This window comes from Urocitellus parryii, chromosome 1, assembly GCF_045843805.1.
Source record: "Urocitellus parryii isolate mUroPar1 chromosome 1, mUroPar1.hap1, whole genome shotgun sequence".
Lineage (NCBI taxonomy): Eukaryota > Metazoa > Chordata > Mammalia > Rodentia > Sciuridae > Urocitellus > Urocitellus parryii.
Window position 1 is genome coordinate 252,548,893 of NC_135531.1, and position 16,530 is coordinate 252,565,422.

At 38.7% G+C, this 16,530-nt stretch overlaps 1 pseudogene; it reads right to left on the reverse strand.

Moving 5' to 3' along the window:
• Positions 1-11,965: 11,965 nt before the first annotated feature.
• LOC113186964 (nucleolar protein 16 pseudogene) lies at positions 11,966-12,767 on the reverse strand (annotated as a pseudogene).
• Between the last annotated feature and the right edge of the window lie 3,763 nt (positions 12,768-16,530).

Consider the following 16,530-nt stretch of genomic DNA (forward strand, 5'->3'; position numbering starts at 1 on the left):
GTATAATCATGATCTCAAGCCAAACCACTTGAATTCGGATTCTGCTGTGATCTTGGTCAGGGTGGGGGTTTTTTGCCTCAGTTTCCTCCTATGTAAAAGAGGAATGACCAAAGAACATGCCGTACAGGATTGCTAGGAGGAATCAGAAAACTAATATGTACAAGTGCTTAGAATGGCACCTGGCGAATGACATAACAATAGGGATTTGTTATTAAGTCCAGTATCGAATGAAAGATAGGGAGTAGCCAAACAAAGTCTTTGTGTACTGTGGTAAGACATTTGGACTTTAAAACCATTCACTGAATCCCTCTTGCCCTCAGGACAAACAGGGAAATTATGTTACTGGATTGCTGCTTTAAACAGATCAACTGCTGAAGTGGAGGCTTCTGTTTGGAGGGGTCTGGAGGAAAATCTGTTCTGTCTATAGCATCTGCTGGGAAAATGATGGGCTTTCCATCCATTCTCTATGCCACTGAGTGGTCACCAGGGAAGGGGATGCCCCAGAGAGCAGGATAGGCTGGGACAATGGCAGCTCATATATTGGCCTTTGAGAGGCCTGTGGACGCAAGTGTAAATGTTTCCTAAGGAGCTGGTAATTTAGTCCTGAAGTCAAGAGTAGGGAAGCCAGCACCAAGAGCATGCTTGAAATCCTAGGAGTACAGATAAGATCATCCAGGATGGCTGAGTAGATTGAGAAAAGCAGAGGATCTAAGAACTCAGGGAAATATCATCAATGAAGAAACAGGAAGAAGAAGAAGAACCCTTGAAGGATATTGAAGAGTAACAAGAGAGGCAGGAGAAAATCCAGAAGTGCTGGTATCCTGTAAGTCAAAGGAAAACACTTGAGAAGGCAGGTGCCGGATGTTGCTGAGGCAGCACATGGTAAGACAGGAATGAGAGAGACCCATCTGTGATCAGGAGGACTTGGCCAGAGGAGTTTTAGTGGGACGCTTGGCAGGAGCCAGGTTGGAACACCCTGAGGGTGAGCTGGAGGTAAGGAATGGAGAAGAGCGAGTCCCAGAGACAGAAAAGAATCCAGAGGGCTAGATTCAAGAGGACAGTGAATTTGAGAGACTGGTGAATTCAAGACATTTAGAAGTAGATGTGGAATGTAGTGGTTAAAGGCATCTGTGGGGCAGAGAGCCAGCTTTATCTGTGGTAAAGAGCCAGTAGAGAAAGAAGATGGGAAGGCTGATAATTGGAGAGAAAAAAAAAGGCCTTAAAGGTGGGTTCAGGAGGAGGTGGGAGAGGGGCCAACCTTGGACAGGAGAAGGACCCTTCTTGCATTGGTGCAGGAGGGAAAGAAACAGGAATAGATGTGAAGGCAAGAAGATAGAGCAGTCTGAAGCTGAAGGAGTTCCCTTCTAATGGTCATCATTATCTTAGGAAGTAGGAAGCTGAATCTCTGTCTCAGAGAGAGGGGATCATGGATGGATGGAGGAGGAAGTTTGGGAAGACAGGAAAATATGAAAGAGTGAGTGGGTTCCTTGGAAGAACCTGTAGGCATGGTCATTATCTCAGTATGTCTCTGGAGGCCCTAATTATTTTTTTTTCCATACAGTGATTTAACAAGTTGAAAATTTATTTCATGTTGATCTAACATTTCCCAAGGAGTGAGACAGTGGAGATGCACACATTCAGTATGCAGAGCTGTGTCTTTTTCTCTAGCAGTCCCTAGTACCTTGAATATAGGAGAAGAGACAACAGGAATTTTATTAGGTGAAATGAAAAGGTGATTGAGCAAGAGAGTTGGGGGACAGGGTGGGGCAGGAATGGGGAGGAATTGCCTGAGGTAGTGAAAGGATGAAAATATAGAAGGCAGATTGCAGGAGAGATTTACTTGAGGCAAGAAGGGACCAAATCACAGGGATGCCAGTGTCTTGTAGTAGTGTCCCCTGGAGTATTGTATAACCTGTCTAGCCTCTTGTGGCAGCCCCAGTTGATAGGCATGATGAGATAAGCTGTCCACAAGTTCTCCAAAAACAAGGGGGAAAAGTGAAAGGGAGAAGAGGGACTTAGTTTTTCATTTTGATGAATGATCCAGACTGATTATCTGCTAAGAGGACCTGAGCCCAGACAATATGAATTAGTTCTCAGGACCTGCTCTATATGCTAAAAACTGCAATGGTTTTATTTATTTTTTTAAAAAAATTGCAGTTCAAAGCCAGCCTCAGGAATTTAGAGAGGCACTAAGCAACTCAGTGAGAATCTATCTCTAATAAAATAGAAAATAGGGTTAGGGATGTGGCTCAGTGGTGGAGTGCCCCTGAGTTCAATCCCTGGTACCCTTCTCACAAAAAATATATAGCCTAATACAGGTATATTATTCTTACAATCGTTAGATCCTGAATTTGTTAATTTTGCCCACATTCTTTGCTGGGGTCTTGGCCCTCTCTAGTATTGGGTTCTATCTTACTCTGTTAGGGTTTGGATGTGAGGTGTTCGCCAAAAGCTCATGTATGAGACAATGCAAGAAGGCTTAGAGGAGAAATGATTGGGTTATGAGAGTCTTAACCACTCAGTGAATTAACCCCCTAATTGGGATTAACTTAGTGGTAACTGAAGGTGGGTAGGGTGTGGCTGGAGAAGGTGGGCATTTGGGGGTGTGCCTTTGGGGTATATATATATATTTTGTTTCTGACAAGTGGTGTCTCTCTCTGCTTCCTGATTATCACTTCCTCCCACCACACCCTTTTGCCATGATGTTCTGCCTCACCTTGAGCCCCGGGGAATGGAGTTGGCTGTCTCTGGACTGAGACCTCTGAAACTGTGATCCCTAAATAAACTTTTCCTCCTCTAAAATTGTTCTTGTCGAGTCTCTTAGTCACAGCAGCAAAAAAGCTGACTAAAACATACTAGGGCTCTTAAAAACTGAACTTGCGGTCCTCAGCTTTAGCCTCCTTGCAGAGACTGGCACCTGCTAAGATCTCTCTGTTTCTGATGGCCATCTATTTTTGTCTCTGCTTCTAGCCTACTTTCACTTTCCTCTGATGCTTGATTTCTTTTTTTCTGACCCTGAATCTTCCTGACATTGATGCCTTCCTTGTTTGGGCTTTGGCCCAATGAATGCCTCTACCTGGAATGGTCTCAGAGTTCTTGGCCCTTCTGGGTCTAGTCTACCTCAGGCCAACTGAACTTCAGTTACTTTTCTCTACTTCCATCTCCTAACTTCTTCAAAACATGGTTCCTGTATTGGAATATTTTTTTTGTCGTCCTTTGTGATGTCATTCTGCCACTATTTATCTTTTTGGTTTTTGTTTGAAAGGGTTCTTTTGGAAATAATATTCCACACAACACTGGTGTGTGGAGGGATGTTAAAATAATTCTGTAAAAGGAAGGAAGGGTGATTTCAGTGGGCAAATGTTTAGGAAATACTTGGTTAAGCAAAATTAAATAAGATTCTCTACTACAGGACCTCTCAATACCTCTAGTAAATTAATATGCATCATAAAGTCACTCTTATGGTATACCTGTTAACATCTTATGAGATTTTTTTTTGGTTGCACAGCTTAAAAGACACCTTTTTAGGGTAACAAGAAAAGACGCTATTTCACTGTAAATCATGGATACATTCAATACGTTTCATTCATCCAATCAAGATTTATAGAAAGCCTACAACCTTAGGTATAGGTTTATATACTAGAGACTGTATCATAATTAGCCTTTGAGGGACACACAAACAGATATGAGCAAGATCATGTCCTCTGAACTTAGACTCACTAAGGTAATTGCTGGTCTTCAAACTCATGTTTTACCACTTTCTGACCTCATGCAAAATTTGTAATTTCTAACAAGTTGAGGCAGTTGGTGCAATGGAAAGAGCACTGGGTTTAGCATCAGAAGGGCTTTGAGTAGCATCTACCCTCTTAGGATTAGTTTTCTTATCTGTAAAATGGGGAATAATCATTACTTATTTGGTGGGATTATGGTTAGGATGATATTGGGTAATATATGTATATTAAAATTATTTGCAAAAGGTTATAAAAATACAACTCATTTTTCAGAAGGGATAATAAACTGAATGGTGGAAAACAATTATGGAAGCCTAAATAGGTACTCAAAACATTATGGTGAGAGGTTTCAATTTATTTCTCAGTTTTTAGACAATACTCCGTAGGCACAAGACAATAATAATCTAAAGTCAAATAACCAAACAATCTTACATTTTTCAAATTTAAATTTTTTAGGAAGCTATAGGGCACTTTTGAGTTTCTGTTCTCTTCAAAAGTAGCATTGTAATTATACTCAAAATCCAAAATTTGGGACGGTGGTGGTAAGTTTCCCTCTGACATGAGTATGCCTAGAATTTTATAGGAGGTGTATCAGACAAAGGAACATTCTTGAATGATTATTTAGAGAAAATCCTATTTGTAAAAATAAGACCCTTTTTATATGTATTGGACCCTAAATTGTTTACTAGAACAAATTTAATCACTCTATGCAAATCCTGATTTGAAAGTCACTTGTGATAGGAAGAAAAGAAGGAAATAGTGAGAAGAATGTAACCCTCTGAATTAATGATTCTGTTTTTCCTTGAGGAGTAAGTTTACATGTTGCTGTGGTAAGACAGTATTCTTGTTAAAAAACATCTTCAGTGTTTATTAAACACCTTAAGGTCTAAGAGGGGATCTAGCCTGTGACAGTGCTCTACTTGAATTATTAGTTGATGAATTTCAACATAATAGATGCCTTAAAAACAGTTTGAAAAGATCAGGAAAGATTTTTTTCAGCTACCCTGCCTCTGAGATAATTGACTTAGTATAAGGAAAATATCTTGTTCTTCTTTCTTAAGTTACAAATTAAACCATCTGGATTTTCATTTAAGTCAGGGACTTTATTAGCATGGTAAGACATAAAATAATTGCCCAAGGTAAAAGTCATATTGCCACTGCAATTAGCTAATTTGATGAACTCTCTTTCTCTCTTTGTTCCCATGGAAGGTCCTGTGAGCTGGAGAGGACCTTTGGGATCCTCTTTTCACTGGAGAAGAATCTTAGGTAATTTTTGCTAATTCAGAATGAAGGAGATTTTGTATTCATAATACTCTACTCTGAGACATCATTCCTTATTGAACAGATGGAAACAGAAATGCTTTAAGTTTGCTTTTGTCTGACTTATCCAGAGCCAACCACTTCTTGTGTCTATAATTCTAATTATAATAAAGAATAATGTCAATATTTGTTCATTTTTCTCCATGTGCAAATAAAAGGACTCTTAGTTCTGCATTTGAAAAAAATATCTTTCTTCCTGCTCTATGTGAAAATGCTAATCAAAAGCCTGTTTCTTTTCTGCTGATGTTTTTTGAAACATTTTTCTAAGCATTTGAATTTAAAATGATATTTTTGGGACTGAAAATACTTCTTTTATTTACTTACCAAATAATGGAACTGACTCAGAAGGAGAGAGTTGGCACTAGTTGGGAACCCCACTAGTTACAAAATCCTACATAATTTGTACAACCTTGAAGTCTGGGGCTGCTTATGGAAACTCATGCCATCAGCCCTCCAACTCAATTAAATTCAAATTGTTAATACCACAGTAGGCTATATAACCTCATGATATGCAGGCAGAGAAAGACAAAGAAGCACTGGTGATAGAAAGCTGTGCTACCCTATAATTCCAATCATTTGAGATTTGCTTCTTTGAAGAAAGATATTCCAGGAAGGACAGGACAAAATGTAGGAAACCGGATGAAATGCAACATTGAACTATTGTCTTCTCTTAGCACCTTGGAAATAAGCAATTCTTTCATTTTTGGAAACATTAGGAGACCTTAGAACAGGAGGCCACTGATATGATAGAAAGAGCTAGCCAGGGTCCTAAGGACTTCAAAACCCTAATTACCACTCACTCTACTGATAGCTGGCTGTGTGACTTTGAGCAAACCACACCCCCTCCCCATCCTGTCCTTACAGGCTGGTAGAATGAAGGCATTGTTCCACTCCCCGTTTCTACTAAGGAAAAGCAGGCAGAGTGAAGTACACTGGCCAGTGTAACAATGAGTCTTGTCCCTGATATTTCTATCTCTACATAGGGAGAGAGCTTGAAGGCCACGTCCCAAAGCAGTTTTCTAATTCTTGTGCAGCTCCATGTCTATACCTTGAGCTGTTGTCTCAGGTGAGTAACACAACAGGATCAGGAACTACCTGGCCTGGCTTGTACTCAGCTCTTTAATTTTTTTAAAAATCATGTCTGCAATGTTGCTCCCTTGTGACAGTCGTTTTTTGCTTCAAGCACGAACTAATCCCAAATGTCTCAATATCTTCTGCTGTACTAAGCTCTAGGTCCCAATTTACTCCCTCCTTTCTTTCCAGAGTGGATCAAAATTGCCCTTTATAGGTAGCATGCAATTTACCAGGAGCGGATTCTGATTCACTCAGGGACCCCTTCAGTGCAGAGTAACAGTTTATCCTTTCTTCCCTCCCCATAATAAAAAAATCACTGAACATCTTATAAAGTCCAGGTGCCATGTTCTTTATCATTTTGGGAAATCATTAGTCAAAATGTGAGCTAGACAGCTTTTTTTTTTTTTCATACTTCATATCACAGTTGGGCCTCTTGCCAGTGTCCCTTCATCAATGTGCTCCTTGGGGGAAAACAAACATGTCTAGATTTGTTTTGGAATAGAGTTGTGTTGAAATAGGTTGTATGGAATAGAGTTGTATTGCTCTTGAGTAAAAAGAGTCATAGGGTAAAAGCAATTTGCCCAGTTTAGAGAACTGTAGACCCAGGCATTCCATGCTTTTTTCATTAAAAAACTAATAAATGAAAAAGGCAAATCATGCAAGAGAGTGAAGACAATCTACAAAGATCTTTCTGTATACCTTCTAGAGATTTTTCATTGCATATAAACACACATATATGATCATATTTTTTTCTTTGTCTCTACATAAATGAGCTCATAGTTTTCATCTACTTCTATTTTCTTTCCTGTGGTTGAATAATATTTCATTGTTTGGGTATTCTGTAATTTTTTAAACCAGTCCCCAAATGACAAGCATTTTAACTCTACTATTTTATTTCTGAGGTAGATAAATCAGAGGGCATAGGCAAAGAACCCTCACAAGGTTAACTTTGGGTAGAATGTATATCTCCTTCAGAGCAAGGACCCCTTTTTGTGTTCTTTGATAGGTAGTAGACCTAGTCTTTGCAAGCAAAGCTTTCCTATGCTGTAAAACCTACATGGTGGCTGGTACAGTTGCATGTGCTTGTCATTTAATTAGTAATAATTGTTGTGTTTTGTTTTAAAGGAAAGAAGTGAGTTACTGAGAAATCAAGCCACAGGATGATGGGAGGGGCCAAAAGCCAGAGTTTAGCTGTCTAACTTGTTTATTACTCATTAATGGTTTCTCATTATTTCAAAGACAGTTATTTCCATTGCCATTAATATAGCTGGTTTCAAACTGGCAAGTAGAAATATAGACTAGAAGACTTATGGATCTCAAGACACAAGGGCACGTATGAAATACAAGAGTTGAAAGCAGTCCATGTCAGAATGTCAAAAACGAATTATTATTATTATTATTATTATTATTATTATTATTATTGGTATTGGTATGCCCCAAATGAAATGAAATTATAAAAATTACATGGTCATTAATTTATATACTGAAAATAATCAAAAGTGGTGCCTCTTAGGATTGTTCCTCAGGATGAGCAGAACTACAATTTTATGTAAGATAATTCTCTATTCATAAGTGCCTCTTCTGTAATTCCAGGAAGACGTGATTTGCAGTGTAGTGAGCAATAGAAATTACCACATTTCTCCTGTGGGCTGGAGTTAATGCTCATTCTCACCTTGCTCCTCACTAAGACATGCAGCAGACATCAATCATCATTACTGCACAGACTGTCTGCATCCTTAATTAGGAAACAACATACAGTAGAGCTTAGTGGCAGAGTATGCAATATTATGCATTTTTGGATTGTTTGTGGTAAGAAGCAATCCCCAATAAATCGCACAATAGCTTGTGCAATGTGATCCCACAAGGTCTTAGGGAGCCAAAACCATTTATCTGGTGAAATTTTAAGAACCTACTTGATCATACTTTGCTTGCTTAAGCAATTTGCAATTACATTTTTGAGTGCCCATAAGGATATTTCTAGAGTTATGCCTCATATTTTTATTGTAGCTTTCCAGGTTGATTTGATACCTGTTCTTGAAAATCAGGCTCGGGTCCCTGTTCCTGTGGTGTTGAAGACTGAACACCTGAGAAACGCGGAGGCAAGAGCAAAAAGTTTTATTTAAAGGATGGAACAGAAAGAGAAAGTGGTGGGGAGAGAGAGAAAAAGAGAGACTCCTTCCTAAAGGAGGGAGTCCAAAGCTGGTGCTTGAGGGAATGGAGGTGTCTTGCCCCTTTGAAGATTTTAGATTTCCTTTCTTTTCATGCCACCTTCTTCCATCCTGCCTATGGGGCCAAAAGTGACCAAAAGGACATGAAGAGAGCCTCAGGGGGTGATTGCTTGTGTTGGAACATGGGATGCCCCACCCCTAGGTTGTTAGCAATCAGGTGGTGGGGATTGGATTGCTATCTACCCATTTCCTTTTCTTTGATAATTGGCAAGCTACCTACCTGTCTTTTGTCCTGGTCTCAGATTTACCATGCCACAGTTGTCTCATGCTGTTTCCTTGACTGTTTATCTGGCATTTGATACAATTTGCCATTGATGGTTCCAGTATGGGGAGAGTTGACTGCTGGATGGGAAAACACCGTGATTTATGTCTTATCATTGACTTGCTGCATTGTAGTTTTATTCATTGTCATGCTTCATCCTGGATGTTATTGGGCAACAGAGAATTGTGGAAGTTGTTCTGCTTTATAACAGAGGCATTTAAAACTGAAACAGAGAAGGGAAAGGCCATTAACATTTACTGAGTACCTACTATGTTCCAGGCAAAACTTCCAGATGATTTTCTTATTTTATCGCCAAAACACACCCGTGAGATATTATCATATCTATTTTAAAATGAAAAAACTGAAATTTGGATTATATAATTGCTTAAGTCACATGGCTCAAGGGTGGTGAAGTCAGGATTGGAAACCAGGTTTGTCTAACTCTTGAAATTCCATTTCTTCAAACAACAATATTTGTACAGAGCTCTCTAGTTCACTTTCTCGTATGATATCACTTTATATTTTCCCAGGAACTCTGTGAGGTATGTATTATTATAAGGAGACTTTGACACACCCAAGATCAAACATATAAATAACTGGGCCAGAACTTGAAGACTTCTGAAGCCCCGATCATCACTTTTCCTTAACATCACTGAAGCCTCGGAGCAAACAAATTCCTATCTAAAAGAATGCAAATCCTTTTGCACTGTGTTTTGTATTTATCTGTAATTATCTATATCATATGTGCTTGGAAAAATAATTTGTGAGAATCACAGCTTTAGACATAGATGCTAAATACAATTTAAAGCAAAAGTTAAAAATACTAAGTAGCAAATGGTGATATACCAGAAACCTTAAGCTAAGAATATGCCTTTGTAAGCCAGGCATGGTGGCACATGCTTGTAATCCCATCAGTTTGGGATGCTGAGGCAGGAGGATTGCAAGTTCAAAGCCAGCCTCAGCAATTTAGTGAGGACCTAAGCAATTTAGTGAGATCCTCTCTCAAAATAAAAAATAAAAAGCGCTGGGAATGTGGCTTAGTGGTAGAGCACTTCTGGGTTTAATCCCCAGTTTAAAAAAAAAAAAAGAAAAGAAAAAGAAAATGCATTTGTGCATAGAAGTAGCAGAAGTACAAACTGAGGCATCTTTTAAATTTTTTTATTTGTTTTAATTAGTTATACATGACAGTAGAATGCATTTATGCACTTTAATATATCACACATAGATGGGATATAATTTCTCATTTTTCTGAGCGTAAATGTTGCAGAATCAGAGGCATCTTTGAATTGTAACATTGAGGACACTTTTTTATATGCTTTTATTTAATGAAGGACTGTCTTGCTCAAGAAGATATTACCCATTAAAAAGTTGAGAGTAGAATAGGGAAGAAGTAGGGAGGAACAAGAGGAAAGAGGTTATCATAAATAACTCAGTCTTTCTTTCTTAGTTGCAATTTGTAGTCCCCTCCCTCCGTTTTACTCCCTGTCCCCATCACAAAGATGCCTACCTAATAAAAGCATTGACACCAAGGTGTGAATAATTGCTTACCTCTTTAGAGAGAAATACATAAACACAATTGGACCTTCAAGTGATAGAATGTCCCTGAGAGGTTCTTTTGAGTAGAGGCAGTTTCTGTGGTTTGATTATTTCAGGCAGCTTCTTTTCTAAATTCACATCTATTCACCTCAAAATAGTCTAGTCTATTCGATATGTTTTCAGTAGCGTAAATTTACTGGGCCCAATTTGTGATGGGCAATGTGCCAAGTGCTGGGGATATGTTAGTGAGAAAACAAACATACTTTTACAGAATATATACTTCAGGAAGGCAGGAATTGTAATGTATGGAGTTAGCAACGTTTCATCTCAGCCACAATCACTTCCTCACTTTGGCAAATGGTACTGTACTCTCTTGGGAGCAGCAAAAGCTGAGAACTAGTTGCATTTAGATGTGTTGTAGATTTGCAGATGGAATAATTGCAACCATGAATAGAGTATCTACAATGCACATTGTGTAGCAATCTCCCTCTCTTCTTTCCTCCCTCCTTTTATCCCTTATTTCTACCCAAATTATTCTCATGAAATAAAATGGGTTTACAGAAATTGGGCTCTAGGGAAGCTCTTCATTTTGGCAGTTGCTACATAACACAGCCCTTGCCCATTTACTAGCTGAGTGCCTCTGAGGTTCCTTCGCTCTACCTGTCAGGTGGGGACAATTAATAGATACTTATTATGTGTAATATAGGTACTACATTATAAAATAAGTAATGTAGATACTACATTACAAAACACACCCGTTAGATATTATCATATCTATTTTTGAAGTATTTTTTTTTTTAGGTGTAGATGGACACAACACAATGCCTTTTAATTTTTATGTGGCGCTGAGGATCGAACCCGGGTCCCGCCCACGCTAGGTGAGTGCTTTACCAGTGAGCCACAATCCCAGCCCCTATCATACCTATTTTAAAATGAAGAAACTGAAATTTGGATTGTATAATTGCTTAAGTCACTACTTAATGTACTACATTATACATAATAGGTTCTCAGTAAATGGACGTATTATAATTACAACTATTTATATTTAGAACTCTTCATCAGATTATTCATTGCCTTTTTCTTAGAGCATTTTTTTGTGGAAAGATGAGATTTGTGATAATTCTGCACATTTCCAATTGCAATATTTTTCTAACAGGACTTTTTTTTTTTTGGCACATTCACAGCTTAGATTCTTTGATACCATTAAATAAGCCAAGCAGTTGAAAAGTCAAAGGGTATATGCATTTCACAGAATGCCTGCAAATATACATTTCCTTGACACAGGAAACTAGGTCTTCTTCTCTACATTAGGCAGACAACAACAATAAAAATACAAAGTAGAAAGGGATGAAAATTATTTGAGAGGAATAGATAAAGTAAAAAACTTGTCAGAAAGAGAGACAAAGAGTTTGGCCTTGATCATTCCCCCCACCCTGTGTCACAGGATAATGTGGCAAATGGTATTAGACTGTGCTGTCTTACTGTCCCCTTATTCAAATGGAGCTAAGGTTCCAGTGCCTATGTACCACATTGGCAGAGTGTGTGCAGAGATGCAAAACATCCATGTTGGAGGTTCTAATTCATGAAACTCTTTGGTATTATTTAGAAAAACAGGGTGAAATCCTATGGTACTAAGATCAAATTGAGCTGTATTATCAGCAGCAACTGAGATTTGTGGACTATGCTGAGAGGTATATTTTGCTGCATCCAGTAGAGCTCTCAGACCTCATGTTTTGGCTCCTATAGAAGTAAATCTTCATCAGAAGGAGGTGTTCTTTTTTTTTTTTTAAATATCTTATTTTATTATGTACAGACATACTCAAATAAAGTACCCACTCTGAAAACAAGTTCTGGCATTTCTGAGAGCTCCTAAAGGAATATAAATTGGAGTCTCAGAGACAGTTCCTTTCCCAAGGAGGAGGAATGTAACCTGATTCCACAGGATTAGCCAATCTCATCTAAAGCCACACACTCTCTCTCTGCCTTAAACTCTGGCTCCAGCTTCACTGGTCCCGGAAAAGCCTCAGCCTGAAACAGGTATAAACCAGTCACTCAACCTCCATTTTATTCTTCTGCAAAGAATCGATGAAAGTTTGCCACTCTGCTGGGTAAAAACGTTTATAGACGTTGATCTTATTCCGAATTTGTTTGGGGGTATCTTGATAGTAATTCTTCTCATCCCGAGCCATGGCCTTATAGTCCTCTCCATGGTTCTCCACCATGTAGCGGACATAGTCAATGAGGTCCCGAGACAGGGTGTTTCCTTTCTTTTCTGGGAGGCTGGCTTCTGCTTCTAGATCATTTAGCACATAGGGCTTCCGCACAAGCTCCTTAGGCCTCTCCTCCACGTCAATGTCCATGCCCATGGCCTTCACCTTTTTCTTACGGAGGGGAACCGCCTTGTTGGGATCCATGGCCAACCCCATCTCCGCCAGGTTCTGCCCCACGGATTTGGCGTGGTCCCAGGCATGTCGGATGTGTGAGCACTCGATCCGTGGCGCTGCCTTCCGTCGAGCATTCCGATTCAGACGCTTTCGGTTGACCTTATAGCCGAACTTCTGCCTCCGAGTTTTGCCCTTAGCCTTGGGCATTGCGCTGACCGCCTCACCAGCAGCTCACCCCTCAGAAGGAGGTGTTCTTAAAAAAAAAAAAAGAAGGAGGAGGTGTTCTTATTAATTGAATATTTTCTGTAAAAGGTGATTAAGTGCCCTTGGACCAAATTTTCAATTGTAGGGTGGATAAATTCCAGACACCTAATAGTGATAATAATGGTTAATAATAATGAAATTTACTAAGAGAGTAAATCTTAAGTATTCTCACCATACACATTTCAAAAGAGGTACCTATATGAAGTGCTGAATATGTTAATTAATCTGATTACGGTAATAATTTCACAATGTATATGTGCATCAAAACTGTACATCTTTATTTGTCAATCACACCTGGTAAAAAGAGCAAAATACATATATGTAAAAAAGTCCCTAAATAGTTTTTCTATTTGCTTTCAAAATATGTTAAATATGACTGTACAGTAAGCCTAAGCACAAACACCTAAATACAAACACTCTCAGTTTTTTTCTCTTCTTAATAAGATTATACATTTACCCTAATAATGCTGTTATTGTTTAGAGTATTTTTAGAATAGCCTTCAGGGCCTCTGATACATTCTTTGAAATATCCTCAGTTGTAGAAAATGTTCATCTTTTGAAGATGAATGTAATTTTAAAAAAACTACTAGTAGGCATTTAGAGGCAGGCCTGGTAATCAAATGGATTATTCCACTTGGGGTTAAAAAAAATCTAATAGTTATAAAACTTGATGAAAGATTATGATAAATATGGCACCTAAGTTGACTTTAAAGACAAATCAAGAAAATCATTCTAAAATAATTTTAGGTGGATGCCGACATCAGAATTACATTGCCTTCCAAGGTGACGGCTTTAAAAATTTAACTTCTGATTCATTTGTGAAAATTCAGCCTCATAATTTATTAATGACAATTTATGCTAATGTGGCCTGACTCAAAAGGAAATTCCAAGAACTTTGGGAACTGTACTCTCAAAAATTAAGGTACATTTTTACTTGGTGATGCTAAGCATTCTGTGACAATTGAATGAATGATAGATGATGATGACGACTGGATTTGATGTCAGCGGAGTTGATCCTGTAAAGAGACTTGGAAAGACATTAGCGACTATGAGCTGGCTGCCTCAGGATTGCTGGCATTGCCCTAGAAAGAAAGAATGAAATTGCTACCTACTGGTTGTTTTTTACTCTATTCTTTTCATGGCAACTTAAGAACACATGCATCATGCACACGGAGCAGCTCATTTTGAGAAAATAAGGTCACTAGAGGACATGCTAATTCTATTAATGACTTTTAACCCATACCTTAGCTGATCTGCAAGTTATAGCCAAGCCACCAAGGACTTTCTCATAACTTGAGAAATATTTTTACTTTTATTCTAAGATATGTTAATAGACTTCTATATGCACAAATTTGACACATTCTTGAGCATACAAACAAAGAATTTTCTTTGGCTTGAAGGGAGGTTATTAGCAGAGGAAATCAAGATAGGCAGAAATAATATCAGCAACAACAAAAATGCAAAATGGAAAGCCATGAAAATTATTTGACAGGTACGGAAAAAAGCGAATGACTGATCAGAAGGAGAGTCTAAGAGTTTGGCATTTGAACTGAGATTTGAGAGTGAAATCAGGGAATCAGCATATCAAACACCACATCAAATATGTAGAAGCAAAAATCCACAAGGTGAAAGAGTGAGTTGTTCAGTTGTGTGGAATGTGGGAGTGTGGAGAAGCTGGAAATAAGGAGGAGCAGTGGGTGAGACTCAAATTGTAGGGAGTGGGAGGAGTAAACCCATGAATGATACCAGCTGAACTTGGCTTCATTAAAAACAATCTGATAGCACTGTTTCAGGGAGAGATCTGTTTTAACTAATTTCAAGCATTAGCTTGAAATGTTGTCAGCTATTAAACATGAACCAACATTTATTTGTAAATGCATCTTTAATTCTGTTCCGGTAGCATTCCTGATTGACTTACTAAGTTAGTTTTCACAGATGAGTAGTATTGGTACGTATGTATGATTATACTGTCCACTAGAGGGGCATCACAAAAACCAAACTGTGGAGTTGGATGAAGTGCTCTTGCAAATGCCTCTTTTACCTGTTTATAGCCCTTCCAGTAAGAAGGGACCAGTGGAGTGATTTGTTCAACTTTTCTTAAACCTGTCTAAGGTAGAGTGCAGGTTAGTACAAGCTTCTTTTTGGTGCCCCAGGCCACAGTAAACCCAACATCTGCTCTCTTCCTATTGGTGGATTTAAAGCCATGCACCTGGCATTTTAATACAGGTCAAGAAATCAGAAAGCCTGACCATGTTACCTTCCGGTATGGTGCTGATTCTGTTATCAAACAAAATTAAACAAACAAACCTTAAACCTAAAAATCGTCCTCTGTGCTTAGTGAACTCCAAGCAACACCAAACCCAGAGTTGATGAAGCAGTCAGCAAAAGCAGGAGTGTGGGCACCTTGCAATGCTGAGTCACTCTCAGGGGTGTGTGCTTTCACTGAATTAAAGTTGCAATGTTTTGAATGTAGCTCTTAACAGTATAGTGCTCTCATAACTGAGTGTGGGAGTAATAACAGGACGAGGAAATTATAGGGAGAAGGGATTCCACTACTGAGGAAGCAAACCAAGGGAATAGCTTTAATAAGAGACATGAATTTGGTTCCCCACACATGTCAGGGTCCCTTCCAAATATAGATTTTTTTCCCCTTGTGGTTCCAATGATTGAAAATGTGGGCCACACACATAATAAATTCCATACAGCATGAACTCTGCATGTTACGGTATTATTTAGAATGTTTCTTTGGTGGTTTTCTTCAGAGTATTGAGATTAAGTGTAATTATAGTTTAATGTTGTTGACTGTAGATGATAAAAGACAGTGGAAGATAAAAAATGCATCCAAGAATGCTCAATGCTCATTCTTACTTTTTCTTTTCTTTTTTCTTTTTCTTTTTCTTTTTTTTTTTTTTGTACCAGGGATTTAACCCAGGGGTGCTTTACCATTGAGCCACATCCCCAGCCTTTTTTATTTTATATTTTTGAGACAGGAACTCGCTAAATTGCTTAGGGCCTTGCTAAATTGTGGAGGCTGGCCTCAAACTTGTGATCCTCTTGCATCAGCCTCCTGAGTTGCTGGGATTACAAGCATGCACCACTGAGTCTAGTTCACTTTTATCTTTTCAACTCAAGATTTGCACTAGATCTACAAGGTGGAATGAGCTGAGTAAAACACAGTCTTTTTCTCAAGGAGCTTAGGACTAGTCAGCAACATAAGCCAAATGCACAATTATCTCAATTACAAAGCCATTTGTGAGCTTATAAACAATACACTATGGTGACTTGAAACAGAGTGTCCAAGGAAAGTTAGGTGGAGGAATCAGGTGTGGATCTTCAAGAATTTGGGTTCTGGGAAGGTAGTGGACCCGATCATGGAAATATGGAAGCCACAAGAAAGTCCAGGTTTGCCTATGCACGTGTTGAGGTTAGAAATGAACAAAACCTAATGGTTTTGATGTCCTAGAGGTAGGTAGAAACCTGGTTAGAAAAATCTTGAAACCAGGAATGTGGATGTAGTAGAAGTTGTGGACAGGGTGAGATTACCAAGAAAAACTACATGTGAACTTTTAGGGACAACACATTGAGAGGAGGGGAGAAAGAAGAGGAAGTGATATTAAGATCCTGGAGGAATGGCTTAAGCAGTGGGAGACACTGGAGAGCACAGTGTGATGGAATTTAGGAGAGGATTTCAGGAAGAAATCAAGTGACAATGAGGATTGCAACTGAGTACT